The following is a 20,598-nucleotide window of genomic DNA, read 5'->3' on the forward strand; positions in this document are numbered from 1 at the left end:
TATTTTACCGATAACGAACCGTTATTTTTGATACAAGTACCGGTTAACACCAAACTTATCAGACTTAAAAAGTAAAGGGGATAACAATTATTATAATACATAGATAATAAAACTATTAAAAAAAGCTGTATATAATATTTTATTATATTACAATTTGTTTAATATTCATTTCATTCCTAAATTAATACATAGGAGAATAGGAGAATTAATACATAGGAGAATTAGTTTACTAAAGTAGGAAGTGAGGGACCTTCAATATAATTATACACATATGGTTCACATAGGACCTAACCAAGAGTTTGATTATTAGTGCTTCACTAAAGCAATATAAAGTCGTAAAAAATTGGTTAGTAAAAGGTAGAGACTAATGAATTTTGCAAATTAATGGTGGGTTAATCTTATCTATAATCTATATCTATAAATTTAGGGTTTGTGGTATTGCTCTTCCTTTTTGATGATCATAGAATCGAGTTAGATTTAGAGTATTTTGATTGTTTAATTTATATGATGGGGAAGACTATTTGTTTGCTGCTTTTTCATATTTTGATAAAGATGGCAGTGGCTATATCACCATTGATGAACTCCAATAAAAGAAACCAATCAGAATAATGTATGTTTTTTCACTACCAGTATATAATTTACATGATTTAGTATTCATTTTGAGTTAAAACATTGAGACTTTTGACATTCTGTGTTGAAATTTTTTGTAATGTTGACTTGCAGGATGGTCGTATAGATTATAACTAAATATGTAGCAATGATGCATGATGGAACACTGATATGTACCCACTTGGTTTGATAGATAACCCGTTAAAGTGGGTCAAACTCCTAATAAAATAGATGGAAACTAGAAGAATATTTAGAGAGAAACTTAAGACTTAATTCATTTCATTCATAATCTAATTGATAGCAATTACAATACTTAAATAGAAATGAGATGTAACTGACTACTAAATTCTAGCTAACCACTACTAAAAGTTAGGAAATAAAACAGGAAACATGGGCCACGTGGTTGACCACATAGTTTATTAAAAACACAACTAATAGAAATAACCAATTGATAAGCTTGCATGGGATTAGTATGGTGGACACGTAACAATCCACCCAACTCGAACTCGCCTTGTCCTCAAGGCGAAACTTCAGATAGACCACGGTGGTCGCCACTCGACTCGTACGGTAGCATTCGGAGCCGTTTCGATATAACGCCACGGGGGGCGCCACTCGAGTTTTTTGACCACCCCTTTGATTGATGCCATTTGTTTCGTTGTTGGCGGTGAACTCACAACCTTCTTCAACCTAGAAGAAACCATTGATGTCTTAATCAGAATTTGAGTAGGTGTTGGTTTGGATGACGGCTTGGTCACAGTGGCTTTTTGCGGCGACAGAACTAGTGTTGGAGCCAATGGGGTTGGTATAGGTTTTAGGGTTGGTTTTGGAGTGGCAGTTGTAGGCGGTGTAGCGGCAGCGGGTGACGAGGTTGGTGGTACGTTGACGAAAACGGGTCGTGGTATAGAAAAAATGGGTGCGGTTGCCCATCTTCGAGACTCCTCTTTTAGAAGATTGATTATCTCAAAAAGAGTCGACTCAATCCGATTCATTGAAGCCTTCCATTCACGAGCGTCCATAGGAGTGGATCAAGACTGCTCTGATACCACTGATATGTACCCACTTGGTTTGATAGATAACCCGTTAAAGTGGGTCAAACTCCTAATAAAATAGATGGAAACTAGAAGAATATTTAGAGAGAAACTTAAGACTTAATTCATTTCATTCATAATCTAATTGATAGCAATTACAATACTTAAATAGAAATGAGATGTAGCTGACTACTAAATTCTAGCTAACCACTACTAAAAGTTAGGAAATAAAACAGGAAACATGGGCCACGTGGTTGACCACATAGTTTATTAAAAACACAACTAATAGAAATAACCAATTGATAAGCTTGCATGGGATTAGTATGGTGGACACGTAACAAACACACGCAACAATGACAAAGAAGCAATTGAAGGATGATTTTAGTGTCGGGTTAAGGGAGCAGGTTTGTTGATATTATTATTTGTTTCAATATAAATGTCACTGATTGCATCCTAACAAGTTTTTTTTTTTATTTTTTTTTTTATTTTTTGAATAGCCAACGGAACTTCATTCAAACCAAAAAACCAGGTCCAAAACAAGCACAAATCCAGCCAGTAGTTGGAAAACAAACAAGAGAAAAAAAAACGAACAAACAGAACAGTAGAAATCAAACTATGTTACACATTTAAATTAAAATCCCACCATTCTTGTCTCGATATCCCATTATGTTTTGACTTTATCTTCACACCTTGAAACGAGACCTCCTTTATCTCTTCCACGACTGTTTGTACCACACTTTGACGTCCCGAAAAAACCCGTTCGTTTCTGGTCTTCCATAGTATCCACATCGTTTGTATTGCGACTGCATGAATTATTTTTCTTATGTTCCGACTTCTTTGGATTTCAAAAAACTCTGATAGAAGCTCCGCTAAGTTCCATTCCGAGATCACGGCCGGGATTTTCATCCAACTCGTGACTATCTCCCGTACTCTTTTAGCAAAATTACATTTTAGGAGTATATGGACTGCCGTTTCGTCCTCCACACCACATGTTTTGCAAATGACTTTCGGCATGACTATTCCTCTATTTCTAAGTGCCACCATCGAAGGAATCTTCTCGTCCACCGCTCTCCAAACAAATGCAACGCTTTTACCCGTAACCCAATTGTTCCAGCTGAAGTTATTTGGAGAAGAGTTTAAATCTAGATTTTGGCTCAGTGTGGATTTGACATTTTTTACACTAAAAACTTGATGTTCGAAATTCTTCCTGTACCATAAGTCACCTGAATGTGTTAAGTGCAGATTTTGCAACCGATCCTTCAAGCGTTCCATTTCCTCTTTTTCTTCACTGCTTGATGGTGCCCTCGTCCAGCTCCAGTCCCAAACTCGCCCACCATTAATTATTTTATAATTATCCATGACCACAGCCTTTTTCTTGGAGGATAATTGATATAAATTTGGATATTGCATTCTTAACGGATCGTTACCTAACCAAGTGTCAACCCAAAATAGAGTTTTCTCGCCTTTCCCGACTTTGCTTCTCAAATTCTTTTCTATACTAATATTGCTTTTCAAGAATTCCTTGTCAATGTCTCCAATCCTTTTCCATACTCCTGGTAAGGATTTTTTACACAGTATCGATTCTATTTTTCTTTGATTCGTATGGATCGATTCTATAACCTTCACCCATAAGCTATCCGTCTCCATCTTTAATCTCCACCTCCATTTCAATAGAAGGGCCAAGTTCGTATCTCTAATGTTGTCGATACCAAGACCGCCGAAATCCTTTGATGCTACCACTTTCTCCCATTTCACCCACCTTAATTTGTTGTTAGAATTGCATCCCCCCTTGTCTAAGCCCTCTTTTATAATGGAATTCACTAGTGGGTGAACCATTTACCAAAATTGATCCCCTACTAGTGAATAGAATACCCATTACCCAGTTTCTCCATTTTGGCGGGAAGCCCATGTAAGTAAGTATAGAAATTAAGAATTTCCAGTTTAGTGTGTCGTACGCTTTCTCAATGTCTGCCTTAAACACAAACAAATTTTTTCCTGGTCTTTTTGCCCATCCCACCACTTCATTTATTATCAACGGCCCATCAATGATATTTCTTTTTGACATAAAACCGACTGCACATTTGACACTACACTCTTGATTACACTCTTCATTCTATTAGCTAGAACCTTAGAGATTATTTTGTTCACCACCCCCACATGCGATATGGGTCTAAAATCAGAAAGAGTAATAGGATCGTGTACCTTCGGAATGAGTGCGATGAAAGATGAACTACACGTATGATGTATCGTTCCATGCGTAAAGAACTGGCTCATTAGCTCCATTATTAGACCTTTTAGGTCCTCCCAATATGATTTTATCAATTTAAATGTGATACCGTCCGGTCCCGGGGATTTCCCTACACCACCATCCCATACAGTAGTTTTAACTTCCTCCACTGAAAATGGTTTGATCAGATCTTCCGCTTGACCCTGATTAAGCTTCTTGAAACCATCAACACCAATTCTAGGTCTAGAAGACTCCGGTTCTTTGAACTTAGTTTGAAAAGCTAGCAAAATTTGGTTTTTTATTTCACCTGGATCTGTCACCCACACCCCATCTCCCAAACCCACCCATTTTATTCTTGATTTCTTGCTATATGATTGTTGACGATTGCGTGGAAGAAACTAGTGTTCTCATCTCCCAAACCCACCCATTTTATTCTTGATTTCTGTTGCAAATCTGCAGCCATTTTATCTTACCAATCTTTTATCTTTCTTTTACAATCATTCCATAACCCCAATTCTGTTTCTGATAATCGCCTTATTTCCGCTTGCTCATCCAACATTCTCAACCTGTTTTGTGCTTCGACCAGCTCTTTTTCTTCTTCTTCTTCTCTTTTATTTTTACGCCACGTTTTCAATTCATCTCTGACTGTCCTTAGTTTCACTGCCAACACCTCATCCTTAAACTTAGAGTCGCATCTTTTACTTAAACCTTTTTTATCACCTCATCGAAGCCATCGAGAGAAAACCAACTGTTAAATAATCTGAAAGGCGGCGGACCGAAGCTATTATTGACCGTAGTAAGAACTAACGGACTATGATCAGAGATCTCTCTGTCAAGGGCTAAAAGAGAAGCGTTTGGCCATCTACTCATAAAATCCCCACATACCGATACCCGATCTAATTTGCTAAGGTTCGTGCCATCGCCAGATAAAAATGTGTATTTCATACCCCCCATGTTATATTCTTGGAAACCCCCACTACTAATAAAGCTATTAAATCTCATGGCACCGTATGCATCAAAATGGGAGTTAAATCTTTCCTCGGGACATCTTACTTCATTAAAATCCCCGAGCATAATCCAAAGGCCACTAATCAAGTTTTTAGCTGATAATAATTCCTCCCACATCCTTACCCTGTTGGCTTTAATTGTAGAACCATAAATATTAACTATAACCAAATCCACATTTTCACCAATTATCCGACCCCTTATTAGATAAAATTTTGATTTTTTATCTCAAATTCTCGCTTAAAAATACCTAGGTTCCAAATCGACAGTAACCCTCCTGATCTACCCTCCGCATCTACCTTTGAATATTCAAAAGCCGTAGAATCCCAAAATTTCCTGATCTTATTTAGGGGAAGGTCCCTAAACTGTGTTTCCTGAATAGCAAAAAAAGATAAATTGTATTTTACCAGCAATTCTCTGACTTTCGCGGCCTTTCCTACACCTCCTGCTCCCTTTATATTCATAGAACCAAAATTCATTGTGTTGTGGCATCCACCAAGTCTTCTGCTATTGTCGCTCTTAGAAGTGTGTCATGGTTCTCCAGATCGATTCCAATTACTTTCCCTATAACGATTGTTGCTGCAACTTCATTCTCCACTTCATTGTTCAAAGATTCTCCAAATTTTTCTCCACTTGATGATTCAGCTGGTATAGCTTCCTCTTGGATAACTTCCGTATTCACCTCTTCCTCCCATTCCGACTCAAATTCATCCTCGAGACCCCCCTCATTGATTTCGAAATTGTTTATTTCTTCCTCTATAATTCTTATTTTCCCCTTATTCCTTCTTCTTTTTGCTTTACCTCTTTTAAATAAAGTTTTCTTTCTAGGCCTAGATCTAGAATCATCTGAGAGATCTAAGTTCAAATCAGGTAATCTTCCTTTACCCAAAACAGGCTGAGGTTTTAAGCAACTGGATCGGGCCTCAGCAAGATTTTGTCTCTTTCTTTTCTTATAGGTTGATGTTTTAGGCCCAAAAGAAAATTCCAAATTCGGTCCATTAAGAAAGCTCTCCCCATTTAAGTTATGGGACCCATCCAGCTTTGACGGCATGTTTATTACGGGTGACTCCTCGGTCCCAACCTTTGACTGTATATTTAATATGTCTTCCTTCGGCTTTTCAGATTCCGCCTGAAAATTTCCGGTTTGTTTTTTCTTCGGTACCGGAGTAAACTTCACCTCACTACCTCCTTTGGTCTCCATTTCTTTCGTCTGCTTGTTTTCATATGAGTTAATTACTGGATCTGGATCCACTTGAGCTGGAAATGACACTTTCTCTTTAGCCACCTCGTTAATGAACTCCGGCACCCATAAGTGATGAATTTCCGAAACCCACACTGTGTATAACATATGTTTCCAATTGATAGTAATTTTCTCGTTAATCTCGTTCCATAGTTTACAATTACTCCGACTGTGTCATCATTAAAGCAAAGATCCTTCTCATCCACTTCTGACTTCTTAACAATTCTTCCAAATTTTTCTCCAATGCAGTTAAATACTCCGTCAATCCAAAGCTGTAATGGAACTCCTCTTATCCTCAGCCATGCTATTCTTTCAAAGGGGATGTCTTCACCGTTCCATAACTTAACACTAATTAACCACTTATTCCATACTTCTCTGTCCTCATCCAGGGTTATCTTCAACTTATCATTCGAATCAAAGATTACTAGTAGCTTCATACCTCCCAGATATCTAACCTGTGAATCTTTATAAAGACAAATCTCTCTTCATCATACTAACTTCCCTTAGATCTTCAATACTCCTCAAGTCACCTATAACTGATTTACCACTCCAAAGCTTTAGGGGGATAGATTCATTTGCAAATTTGAGACAAATTTCATCCGTTTCCTGTTTTGACTTCCCTGCTGCAACATCAGCCCACGAAACACCCTGCCTTGTATATCCGTTGTTTGGTGCCACTGGTATATTATTTCCTGCATTTGTCAGACCCTCTTGTTTTCTTACCCATCTCTTTTCTTGTGTCCAGGGGCGGATCCAGGGGTGTTTTGGGGGTTCCCGGGAACCCCCTCGGTTTGGAAAAAATGGAAAAAATTAGTGGAAACCTTGTATGATTTAGAAAAAAATAGTGAGAATCTACCAAAAGGAACCTGATGGAAAACATTTCTGGATCCGCCACTGCTTGTGTCCTTGAGCTTTTCCCAATCTTCACAAATCTAGCAACATTTGCTCTGATCTTCCAGCCATAAAAGGTCATTTGGTTTAGAGCTTTCGTCATCTTCTCGACATCCTTTATCTTGATAAATCTCAGAAAGCCAAAACGGTTACCCCTCTTATCTAGTTTTCTTGCTATGTAGGCGTCCACGATATGCCCGTAATTCATGCATTCTGAAAGATATGGTATAATTCCTTGATCCTTTCTCATTCATGATCATACATATATACCGAATACAAGTCCCAATAATATGGGAAGATAATAATTACAAATCACATCCTAAAATACATTTTCTAGGTCTATTCTATTACACCCCCGCAGTCGAAGCGAGAGGTGGCCGAATGTTGAGACTGGACCGGAAATCATCAAATAAGACCTTCGGTAGACCTTTGGTGAAAATGTCAGCGACCTGAAAACGCGTTGGTGTGTGTAATATGCGGACCTTGCCTCGTTGCACCTGTTCACGAACAAAGTGGATATCAAGCTCAATGTGCTTTGTACGTTGATGTTGAACCGGATTGCCAGAGAGATAAATGGCACTGATATTGTCACAATAAACGAGAGAGGCGGTCCGTAGCGGATGTCGAAGCTCAAGGAGGAGATTTCTCAGCCAACAAATTTCAGCAACCACATTGGCAACGGCTCTGTATTCAGCTTCGGCACTGGAGCGAGAAACAGTGGACTGCCTTTTTGACGACCAGGAAAGAAGATTCGGACCCATGTAGACACAATAACCAGAAGTGGAACGTCTCGTGTCTGGACAACCTGCCCAATCAGCATCTGTATAAGCTCGAAGAGAAACAAGACTACAAGGAGACAGTGTGAGACCGTAGGAGGAAGTGCCTTGAAGATAACGTATGACACGTTTGAGGGCGTTCCAATCATCAATAGTGGGGGCATGCATGTGTACACAGATTTGTTGCACGGCATAAGAGATATCTGGTCGTGTAAAAGTGAGGTACTGGAGAGCCCCAGCCAAGCTACGGTATAACGTCGGATTGTCAAAAGTAGGACTAGACGTGGTGCTTAACTTGGGTTTAGTATCAACTGGTGTGGCGACCGAGTTACAGGATTGCATACCGGCTCTAGCAATAATATCTCTGGCGTATGTCTGTTGTGATAAGAACATGTTGTTGGCGGAGCGAGTGACCTGAACGCCCAAGAAATAACTAAGCGGACCAAGATCTTTCATAGCAAACTCGGATGCAAGTGAGCCCATTAGTTTCGTGCGTAAAATGTCCGAAGACGTCGTCAAAATGATGTCGTCAACATAAATCAATAGATACGCTGTATCACCCCCGTGATGATATGTAAACAGAGAATTATCACACTTACTTTGCAGAAAACCAATAGAAACCACAAAATCCGTAAACCGTTGGTACCATGCTCTGGGAGCTTGTTTGAGACCATAGAGCGATTTTCTAAGACGACAAACGTGATCTGGAAAGTCTCTGTGTCGGAACCCCATCGGCTGGTACATATAAACTGTCTCATTTAGATTCCCATGAAGAAACGCATTAGTGACATCCAACTGATTAATCGACCAAGATTGAGACAAAGCAAGTGATAATACTGTGCGAATAGTTGCGGGTTTGACGACTGGGCTAAAAGTCTCACCGCAATCCACACCAACCTCCTGTGTACGACCATCACATACTAAACGTGCTTTGTATCGCTCCAATGTTCCATCCGACCTGTATTTGTGTCGAAACAACCACATACTACGTATAACATGCATGTTTGCCTGTCTCGGAACTAGTTCCCATGTATTATTTTTAATTAAAGCATTAAATTCGTGTGTCATGGCGTTAAACCAGTCCGGGTTGGAGAGGGCGTCTTTAGGGTTGTTGGGTATAGGAGAGATGGAGGTACTGTGAAGGTTGAATACTTGTTTAGGTTTAGTAATACCCGACATAGCACGTGTGCGCATAGTTCGAGTAGGTGGCGGGGGCACAGGAGCGGTGGTAGTAGGTGTAAGGGATGGGCTGGTATGGGAGGGTTGAGTGGGCTCGGGTTGGTCGGAGTGGGTGTGAGGATTGGGCTCGGTTGGGGTGGGGTGAGATGTAGGTTGGGCTGGGTTCGAATTGGGCAGTGGGCTAGTATGGGGTGAGGGGTTGAAAGGCTGATGTTGGGCTGGGAGAAGAGGATTGTGGGCTGAGGTGGGAGTGGGGTGGGCAGGTGACACGGGAATGGTTTGGGCCGTGGGGGTTGTGGATGGTGGAAAACGAAAAGATGGTCTCATCAAATAGCACATGTCGGTTAATGGTGATTTTGTGAGTGGAAAGATCTAGGCATTTGTAGCCGCGATGGTTTGGAGGGTAACCAAGAAAGACACACGGGGTGGAGCGGTATTCAAGTTTGTGTATGGTTGTGTGGGGAATGAGAGGGTAGCAAATGCACCCGAATACACGTAGGTGATCATATGCGGGATGGATATGATAAAGGCGATGGGTAGGCGTTTGAAAGTGGTGGACTTTAGAGGGTATAATGTTTAAAAGATAGGTTGCAACTTCAAGGGCATGGGACCAATATGTGTTAGGCATAGAGGATTGGGCCAAGAGGGTTCGCATAATATTGTTTATAGAGCGTATTTTACGTTCAGCTTTCCCGTTTTGGGAGGAAGTATGGGGACAAGAAAACCGAAAGTGCATGCCATTATTTTTGCAAAATGTTTGAAATTGAGAGTTGACATACTCACGACCATTATCACATTGAAGTTGTTTTATGTTGCGGTTAAATTGAGTTTTAACGAAGTTGGTAAAAATGTTGAACATGGTGAAAACATCAGATTTATTTGCTATGGGGTAAGTCCACAGAAAATTGGTGTAATCGTCTAAAAATAAGACATAGTAACGGTGTCCCCCATTGCTAAGAATGGGAGAAGTCCAAACATCACTGTGAATAAGATCAAATGGCATTAAAGTATGTGTGAACGAAGTAGCAAATGGTAGACGAATGTGTTTCCCAAAAATACAAGAAGGACAAAGTTTAGAGTTATTTTTAGGAGAACTACATTTTATTGAAGATGAAGATTTTAAAGTCTGTAAAACAGCGGGCCCTGGGTGACCGAGCCGTTGATGCCAGATGTCTTGGGAAATAGCAGCAAATGTAGAAGCAGCAGAAAGGTGGGTGATGTTGGACGGGCTGAGAGTGTAGAGATCCCCCGAGCTATTGCACCGTAGGATAGGTTTCTTGGTCCGAAGGTCCTTCACAGTAAAACCATAAGGGTCAAATTCAACAGATAATTGGTTATCAGTGGTAAAACGTCTTACGGAAATTAAGTTTTTGACAAGGTTAGGTGCATAAAGGACGTTTTTAAGCTTAAAGGGCGGGAAGGGTGGTGGTAAGGTTATGTCGCCCTGCCCCAAGACCGGAATGGTTTTGCCATTACCAACAATAATGTTACGAATAATGCTTTTAAAAATAGATGAGAACATAGTTGGTTGAGGAGACATAGTACCTGAGGCCCCGGTGTCCATGGTCCAGGAGGAGTCATTGTGTTGGAGTGCTAAGTTGTATAGGGCCTGAGCAATATCCGTGGGTGAGTACCCGGTGTTGTAAGAGTGAGCCGAGTTGCTGTTGCCGCTGCCCGAAGCTGAAGGTCTCGGGCCTAGAATACCTTGGGCCGGGTTTGGGGATTGGGCCGATGGGTAGGGACAAGGTGGTATAGTGGGCCATTGATTCCAGGAAGCTTGTGGGCCGGCCCAAGGGGGTGCTTGCCATGGATTCCCATTGTAGTAATTTTCATTACTGTTGAACCGACCTCGACCGTAGGAGCCGCGACCTCGGCGACCCCGGCCTCGTCCGCGTCCCCGGCTGTTGTAGTTATCACTACGCCGATCGGAGTTGTCACTCCGGGACCGATCCCGGCTGTTATCACGACGAGTTGAGGTGTCCGGTGTGGTGGTGAGGGCGGTACCCGCAGCTTGTGCCGAGACCTTTGCTTGTGCCGTTTTGCGTTCCTCTACCTGACACAGACGAGAACGGGTATTGTAGAAATCCGGGAGGGGAACGGTTTGCTGGAGAATGAGAGCAATGTTCTCGTATTGGTCGTTGAGGCCGGTGAGGATTTGCATGACCAGTTGCTTTTCGGTTGTAGTGGAGCCAAGACTGGTGAGTTGGTCGAACATGAGTTTCATAGCTTGGCAATAGTCGGACATGCTAGAAAACTGATCGAGACGGGTATTGGCAAATTTGTTTTGAAGGTCAATGGTGCGGGACTCCTGGTTGTCAAGAAAAAGGTTTTGAAGGGTGGTCCATGCACTGTAAGCGGTGTTATCATTCTTCATGATGGTATGTAAAAGATCCTGAGTGATGGTACCGTATATCCATTGTAAAACAATGGCATCTATACGTTCCCATGACTCGGAATAGGTAGGTTTAGGTGAAGAGGGGGCGGCTTGTTTATCGGTGGAGGTAGAGGTGTCGGTTTTCTTGGGTTGAAGATGATCATAACAATCATAAGCTTTGCAGTGGTTTTTGAATAATTCGGCCCAGGTATTATAATGGTTGGTTTGTTGATCAAGAACTAAGGGGACCGAGTTCTTGATGTTATTGACGGTGATAGCAGGATGAATAGATGGAGAAGACATGAGGATCGGTGAAGAACAGGACGATCGGCAAAGAACAGGACGATCGGCAAAGAGAGAGGGGGGGGGGGCGGCGCTAGGGTAACCTAGACTCTTGATACCATGAAAGATATGGTATAATTCCTTGATCCTTTCTCATTCATGATCATACATATATACCGAATACAAGTCCCAATAATATGGGAAGATAATAATTACAAATCACATCCTAAAATACATTTTCTAGGTCTATTCTATTACATTCCATCCACAATTCACCATCCGAGATGTGTGGATGAATATTAGAGACGTAGAATGTAGTTGCCTTTTCTCTGTTTAAATCCTCATTATTGTTTTTATTATTGTCAGCCGAATTGCCCGAGCTTTCAATCTCACCCTCCTCTCGTTCCATATTAGAAATCACATGTTTTTAAAAGGTTAATGGAATTCGTATCGAACAAGCAGGACTATACACGATAGCCGCGGTCAATAACAGATCCACTAAGCAATCAAAACCAGGATTTAAAATAGGAACACACTCTTTATCACAGTTGGAAACCGAACAGACAGCGAATGAATTGAAACAGAAAAGAAAGATTAGAAGGAAAGGTAAAGAATCAGAAACACGAAAATTTGTGAAAACAAGAAGACCTCCCACTACTAATCCACGTTAATTTTCATCGTCGAGCCGACTGCCGGAAAAACGAACGGGGGGCGAATGGATGAAGCAGAAAAGAAGATTAGCATGAAAGATAGACTCGACTCACAGAATATAATGTGTTAATAGATTAAACCTCGCTCTCTAATCCCCTTTAATCTTCATCGTCGAGCCGGCTGAACGGGATTTTTTACTCTCACCGGAGATTATCTTTCACTCGCCGGAAATCGCCTTTCTCTCTCCTGCGGCCGACAAGTATATGCATCCTAACAAGTAGATGTACATAGTTCACATTCATATTAGGGGGGGGGGGGGGGCTCATGAGTTTTATAAAATGTTTCATAAGATTTGTCATTATTAACCATGGGTGTACAGAGTTCAGTCAAGTAATCAAGATGATGTAAAAACCTATGAGAAAAAAAAACAACCAATAATAAAGAAACTCAAAACTACATTTAAGAACCGTGAAAGCTTATATGCCATGGGTACGTCTATTTGACCTCATCCTTTTAACAATTGAAGTACCATGACGGTGGAAAATAGATAAGTTTTACTTCAAATGGGACAATGGAACATGAAAGATAAGGTAATATGCATTCATGCTTATATTAGTAGTTGGCAAACAATTGCAATTTACTTATCATATCGTACTATATTGTTTCTTAGAAAGTGATAAATGAAAGTGTAATTAATTCTTATTTTAGCCGGGTTGGTTGGATTAGCCGTATAAGTCAAAACGGTTAGGTTTGGCAGTTTGGACCGACTTCTTTCTTATTTTTCTTCATAATTGTGAGTTTGTATTAAGATGTCCAAAATGATAAGGATAGTACTTTGTAAATAAGTTATATACATAATTATAATTGCATGTTTTAAAATGAACATAAAAATATAAAGGTTAAGCAACTGATTCGGTTTACGTGGTTGGTTTTGAGTTCCAGCCCATCAGCCAATCGTAAACCTGGTTGTCCAAACTGTAAATCATGGACCGACCGTATGAATCTCAAACCAGTTGCTGGACTTGTGGTTTGGATAGTTTGGTCAGTTTCGATTGTTTATGAACACCCCTGATAAATAAAATTCTTGATTATATGTAATTGGTATCTTATGGGTGTCTTCATTTTGACAGGAACCTTCACTTTGTATATGCTACTGTGTGCTGCTACGGTCTCGTGTGTGTTCATTTTGGTGCCAGAAACAAAGGGAAAAACATTGGAGGAGGTACACTTTTCCCTAAGATAAAATGCTCTGCTGCTGCTGCTTCATCCTTGTGTTCTATTAGATGTTTAAATAGCCTTTCTTTTATTCTTTTGTGGTGCTGGTAGGAGTTGTAATCTTTTTGGAATTTATGATAATTGTATGGGAATGCAATAAACTTTAGAAGTACCATAAGAATATCATGTAATAATCTTATAAGATAAGAAACTAGACTAGAGAACTAATGTTATAATGTAAGTGCAGCAGAGATACATAAACAACTTAAACGACAAATTTGAAGAGAGAAAACACTTTGGTTTCTATCTGATATACTCTTGAATGTACGTTAAGAACCATCAAGTATATGATTCTAAAGTAAAAGCACTAGGTTAAGTAACCCTTTCTTGATAGAGACCACTTGAATAGTATCATGTGGTGCATTGGCCTCTTTTGTTGGCCAATCAGTTAGACCATGTGTTATGTAGTGTGAGGTGTTTTGTAGTGTGAGGGTGATAGTGAAAGGCATGCCATGTAGGCGCATGTGCCACCAAGACATGATCAGGGGTGCCCCTCTCCCTACCAATATGTAATGGAGTGATCACACTCACCCTCCATCAAATTTATTCAATTACGAGCGTGAGGGTACCCCGCCTGCCCCGTTCTCGACCATTCACTTGGGTGTGGTTTTTGTAAACGATATGAATATATAGGTAGTCTTTATTTTGATGTTGTTTAGGAACTACCACTATGAATATTTGTGGCTGTATCGTATTAAAATACCTTTTGCAATATTTTTAGGTCGTCTTTGTATGTGCTTAACATCATTTACAAAACATGTTGTCGTTACCTAAACTTGTTATGAACTACAAATGAGTTAATGTTATCCATGACCTTTTTTGAGTATTGTCATGGGTTTGGATTGATTGATTTATTTATTTATTTTTAATTTCAATTTTCATGGATTTGAAGACTTTTTGTGATCTTAAAATTCAAGAACCGAAACCCCCTGCGAAGCACGGGGTGTTCTACTAGGGTCGATGCAAATATCAACTACATACATAACACGGGTCGATCCATCCTCAAGTAAGTAAATAGGGTGAATTTGTTGTCTCAATATTTACAAGGATCGTCATTGTGGTTGTTAGTTAAATAACTTATGGATCGTCATTATGGTTGTTAGTTAAATAACTTTTGGGTTGTGTATCTGTTTTAGCTTACCACCTGATTTCCTGATGCGTAGGAGTTCAATATTTCGATTACACTATTAAATGGATAAACTTTTTATATAACTAAATTGGATATATGAAAAACCTCCCATGAAATCTTCATTTCACTACCCAGCTGGGTGTCGGGTGCGAATTATGTACCTGCTGCATATTGTCGACTCCGCGGCAATGATTTGTGGGATCAGTCTTAAGTCAAAATTGCAACCCAATAATTGTAATAATTATGGGTCAAATGCACCGAATCATCCTCCTCAATGACACCGTAATCTCCTAAATTAAACTACTGTATTTCTCTTTAAATATCAAGTTGTTATTCAAATTAATTAGAAATTCATATGAATAAGAAAAAACTCAGCCTTTGTTCACTCACAAAATCTTCTACTATGCTTGTTAAGATGGTATCATAGCAGAGTTTTTGATTTTAGGATCAAGACGACACCCAATGTCCCAATATCTTTAAAAGAACGTATTAAAAATGTAAAAATACCCCTAAACTTAATGGAATAGCAAACGCGGCTCACACTATGATGGGGAACGGAATAGATCATGGACATTTGATTGTGGAGCCACCGACACCATGAATTACGATCAATCCGATCTTGTCTTATTATGTAAACCAAGAACATCCCACATACAAATGGCAAATGGTGGAAAATGGATGTGAAGAAAGAGGGAACTATTGAGATTTCACCAACACTAAAACTCTCTAATTGTCTCTATGTTCCCACTCTATCACACAAACTCTTATCAATAAGCAATGTGACAAAAGAATTAAATTGTTCGGTTCTTATGTATCCTACATTTTGTATCTTGTAGGACGGGAGTGATTATTGGGCGTGGCTCTAAAATACAAGGGTTATATAACACGGATGAGGCGACTCAAAATGGTATTGTGATGCTAGCTCGTGGAACAGTATAATAGGAAGCATGGTTATGGCATAGAAGATTGAGGCATCAAACTACGGGTTAGTTACATATTTTAGTTCCCAAACTTTTTCCATCTAATAGTACGTCACATTGTGAAATATGTGTGTTAGCTAAGAGTCACATAAAAACCTTTTAACCAAACAACACGAGAGTTGATTTTGCCATTTTCGTTAATTCATTCTAATATGTGGGGTCCCGCTCCAGTTAGTTATTGGATGACAACGTTTTCGATACTTTGTGATTTTTGTTGATGATTGTACTCAAATGACTTGGATTTATTTCTTAAAAAATAAACTAAGGTCCTTGATAAAACAAACACAGTTTTAAAGTAATATACAAATTCTTCGATTTGACAATGGAGAGGAGTTTGTTAATACCCATATGAACCAATTTTTCCAAACCAAAAGGATAATTCATCAAACCACATGTCCACATACTCCATATCAAAATGGAGTAGCTGAACATAAGAATCATATTTTTTTTAAAAGCCATGCACTCTTCTAATTTAATCCCGAGTTCCCAAAGTTTTTTGGCTTGAAGCTCTTGCTGCAACCACATATCTGTAACACCCCTAAAAATATTAAACTATATATGTGTGTAAACATGTATAAGTAATCTTATTGATATTAAATTTAGTGAAAATAAAACTAGGGTATTTAACTTAGTTAAATATCTATGATAAATGATAAATAAATAAGGGAATTTAACCTTAATTATAAACTTTACAACTAGAGGGACCAGATTTGACAAAATTGAAACTTGTTTTAAAACAAGTTTTATAATTGCAAACACACACTTGAGGTGTGTTTATCCTGGTCGACCAAAAACACAGAAGAAACAGAGCTCTTCATCTCAAACCCTAAATTACTCAAATCCTTTCAAAAATCAAAGAAAAAATCGATTAGGAATCAATCCCAAGCTAAAATCATGATCACCAACCTTAGAGGATCAAAAAGTATGCTTAATTTTGATCTTTGGTGAAACCTTGAATTGTTATGAATTCTCATGAATGAAATTCTTGAAAGATTAATTGATATTATGGCTAAACTAACATGAATACAAGTCTAGGAACGAGCCCTAGATAAGAATTTGGTGATTTTGAATCATAATCACTTGAATTAATGAATTATCATATGTGTAGTATATGGGTTATGTGAATAGAATGAAGAACACTTGAATTTTAAGAATGATTAGTGTTACTTGAATGTTTGGAATTAAGTTTAAGTGTGGTTATAGTATTCTTGAACATATGAATTGAAATACTATGCTTTAACATGGTTAAAGTCATTAATCATGAACATGATAGTGTTAGGATACTAATTACGCACACGAGATGTTTGATAAAATGCTTGAATGAACTTGAAATAAGTGAGAATTATGAAAGAATCACTTATTTGACTAGTTGAAAGCATTGGATGTTGAATATAGAAATATGAATTCTAAACGATATGTCCAAATTGGATTTTATAGGCAATTTGGGTGGATCGTCTAGTAATCAAGGAGGATCAAATAACCGTTCGAAAGGAAAGCTTTAAAAGGTTCGTGGCTATACGCTTCGTAAATTTTGTTATTATGTTATGTTCGATTATATTGAGTGATAGAAGTATCATTGTGAAGTTCGGTTGATATAATACGGTGGATTCCGTAAGATCAAACCGGATAAAGTAATTGAGAAAATTACTTGTCTTTAGAAAGTGAAAGTGATGGATTTCACTATAAATAACAAACGGGTCAAATTGATTCGAGTAACTAATGTTTGGTGACATAAAGTGATGGATGTCGTTAATAAAACCAAACGGGTTAAAACAACCAAAGTAATGAAACTTTGGTGAATTAAGGCGATGGATTTCGCTAAGAAAGTTAATTGGGTCAATAGTGTGGCACCTGAGGAAAATCTGCAACAATCTTGATCTATCACTTCACTCCTCTGTGCTTACTTTGCTAAATTTCGGGACGAAATTTCTTTCAAGTTGGGGATGATGTGACAACCCGAACTTTACGGTTAGTGTCTTTCAATCTTGTGACTCCGATTCCTCACTAGGATTACTTCCTCGCATATTATTATTTTAATGAATCCGTTAATCGCTCAGGATGTTGTTAAACATAAATGGTTATTGATTGTGCGGTGGGTTTCATTGTATCACATGACTAGTGTTGGGCCGCCTAGACTATAACTGTTCTTAAACCGCATTGGGCCGGTTAATAGTGTTGTGTTTTGGGCCGGTTATTAGCATGATTGGGCCGTTTAAGACTATGAAACATATATTTGGCCCAATCTCCTTCTATTATGTCTACGTAACATCTAGGGGAGCACATAACCTATTCCTTTGCATAACCCTATTTCTTCCCCATAAAGATATCTCATCGGCAGTGGATAAACCCCCCTTCTCTCTCGTAACCTCCTGTTCTAGCCGTAAACTTTCAATTGGTATGTTTCCTTCATCCGATAGTTATAGAAGTGATTATATTGTTTATGTTTGAACCGTGAATAAGTGTTGTGTGTTAGACTATCAAACATGATCATAGGGATGGTTGTAAATTGTTTAATCTTGATTACATGTGTGCTGATTGACGAAAGGTGTGTATACATGATATATGGATAACTGGTGATTAATGTATTAGGGTTATCTTTGGGTTCGATGGGTATTATTCTTGTTGATTAGTTATGACTGATTGTGTGCAACTTGTTAATGTCTCGTAGGTGCATTATTACATATTTAGTTCGGATCACAAAGAAACATGGCTGCATTCGTTATAATATACCTAAGTTGGATGTAACCTGTTTGTGTCTTGATGTTGATTAGTGTTTATTAATGAACTAGGGATAGTATGAGATGAATGATTGGGTTGATGATAATGATGATATATGACAGTGTGTGTGACCCTAAACTGATATTATAATAATAAAGATCCGACACACACTTTTGACTACGCAATCCTTATTGGGCCACAACACTAGACATCAATTAATATCATTTATCAGTATGGCCGACAAGCATATTTAAATGTTCTAAATCTTATTGGACCGAGTAGAATGATAAAGTCACATGGGCTATCAAACTTTTGAGAGACCACGTGATATTAAGGCCCAATAGCAGAAGATTAATCTGCCATTAGTGTGAGTGGTCCAATAAGAACAGATGATGTAGTTGTTCGGTCCATTGATAGCTATTAGATATTGAATGGTTAATGGAACTGGATATGCATATGTGTTAAGCCCTTGTCATCGATAATGGGTATGTGATATGCATCCTTGTGTGGGGTAGTTTCTGTAAACACAAAACAATATTATAATATGGTAAAAAGGAATGCTTAGGATTTTTGCAAATCATGGAAACCACTACTAAATCTGTATCAAAGGTGAAACGGGTGGGCCTAGGGTGCAGCTGGGCCGTGAACTCGAGTTCAGCCGTGCAAGTTGCGGGCTGGTTTTGTTTAGGCCAGGATGTTGTGATCGGCCGCTGGGCTGCTATGGGCCGGTGTCAAGTGGGCCGCACCTAAATTTGAATAACGTAACGAACAGTCAAGTGTTGTTAGTCGGTCATGGTTGTGAATTAGAAACGCACGATGTTCGGATTGTGAAGTAGGTAATGGACTTTGTAATATATGATTTAATAAACAAACATACACTGGCCGATTGATCACATGTTAGTTAATAAGTTGGATTATAAACTAGTGGGTGTCATTGGACTACTTGTATGAGTTGGGCCAGATAACATATTGGATAGTTCTAATGTTGTGTGTTAGCTATTTGGGCTGCATATCATGTACTAGTGTCTGGCCCACTCAACTAAAACAATGCCTAACTGGGGCCGGGAGTAATTGGGCCACATGTTGAGTTGGTTAACCGACATGAACTTGAGGAAATCATGGGTCACAATGAAGTCCAGATAAGTATAGTGGGCCGTATGTGCTAAGTGGTTATGAAATGGTTTAACTGCTATGATTTGAGTTACATGAATGTATTATACGAACAATTACGGTTTATTATGTGAACATGAATATGTGAATTAACTGTACGCGTAACGTGTGGGTTATGTGCAACTGAGATTAATTGTTGTCTGTAATCGTGATAGGACGCCTGTGATTAACTATTAAGCAGTTAACTAAATCTTACCGAGCAAACCAAAGTTGAGTTCACTACTTTGAGTATGCGTCCCGATGGTTGGGACAGTCAGTGGGTATCCCGGGGAGGGATAAATCTTTTGGGTAAAACTGGGATGTCGGATAATATTCTCACTCTCTATCTTTTAAGTCCCATCTTTTGCTATCGTGGGTGGTAGCGGGGTATTAGTTGGTAGCGCTACTTAGGTTTGGCACCCTCACCCCGTTCCTGAGAGAGGGCGGGTGTGAACTAATGACCCAGTCGGGCCCAGTGCTTTGATAGGAGCATTGGGGAACGGGCAAAACATACATCAGGAGCCGTCTTGTTTAGTATCCAGATATTATCAACATTGCTTTCGTATTTGTTAAACAAACTGGATTAAATACTTGGTAACTAACGTTTTATTAAAACTGTGAACTCGCCAGCTTTGTCTAATACACTTGTTGCATGCTCGCAGGTCGTTAGGTATTCTGGGTTGAGGAACTTGCTGTCTGAGGAAGCTGGAGTGGTCATGGGTCGACTGAAGAGATTCATGAGATGTTCTTGATATTATAACTTGGCTTATTGATACTGTTTGACTTTAGTTTTCTATTTTGCTTCCGCTGAACTTATTGGGATTTACTAAATTTATTATTGGTATAATTCTTTAATAATTGGTATTTGTTTACAAAATTATCATGAGTTCAATATGATTGGTGGCTCGTTATTGGTTTGTCACACGCCTAGCAGGGACACTCCCTAGGTGGTATTTTCGGGGTGTGACAAATAGGATGTCTTAATGTAAACCAGAAAGGTTACATGAATAAAGACGTCGAGTTGATACCGGATTTTGAAGTAATGAATTTTGAAGTAATGAATACTATAGTCGTTAGTTGAGGAA

At 39.0% G+C, this 20,598-nt stretch overlaps 1 long non-coding RNA gene across 1 annotated transcript; it reads left to right on the plus strand.

Moving 5' to 3' along the window:
- Nucleotides 1-1,982: 1,982 nt before the first annotated feature.
- LOC118490128 lies at nucleotides 1,983-13,853 on the plus strand. Its single transcript, XR_004888241.1, has 3 exons — nucleotides 1,983-2,041; nucleotides 12,789-12,852; nucleotides 13,393-13,853. It is a non-coding gene; the product is annotated as an uncharacterized LOC118490128 (long non-coding RNA).
- The last annotated feature ends 6,745 nt before the right edge of the window (nucleotides 13,854-20,598 follow it).

The sequence above is a fragment of the Helianthus annuus genome, chromosome 3 (genome assembly GCF_002127325.2).
Source record: "Helianthus annuus cultivar XRQ/B chromosome 3, HanXRQr2.0-SUNRISE, whole genome shotgun sequence".
Classification (NCBI taxonomy): Eukaryota; Viridiplantae; Streptophyta; class Magnoliopsida; order Asterales; family Asteraceae; genus Helianthus; species Helianthus annuus.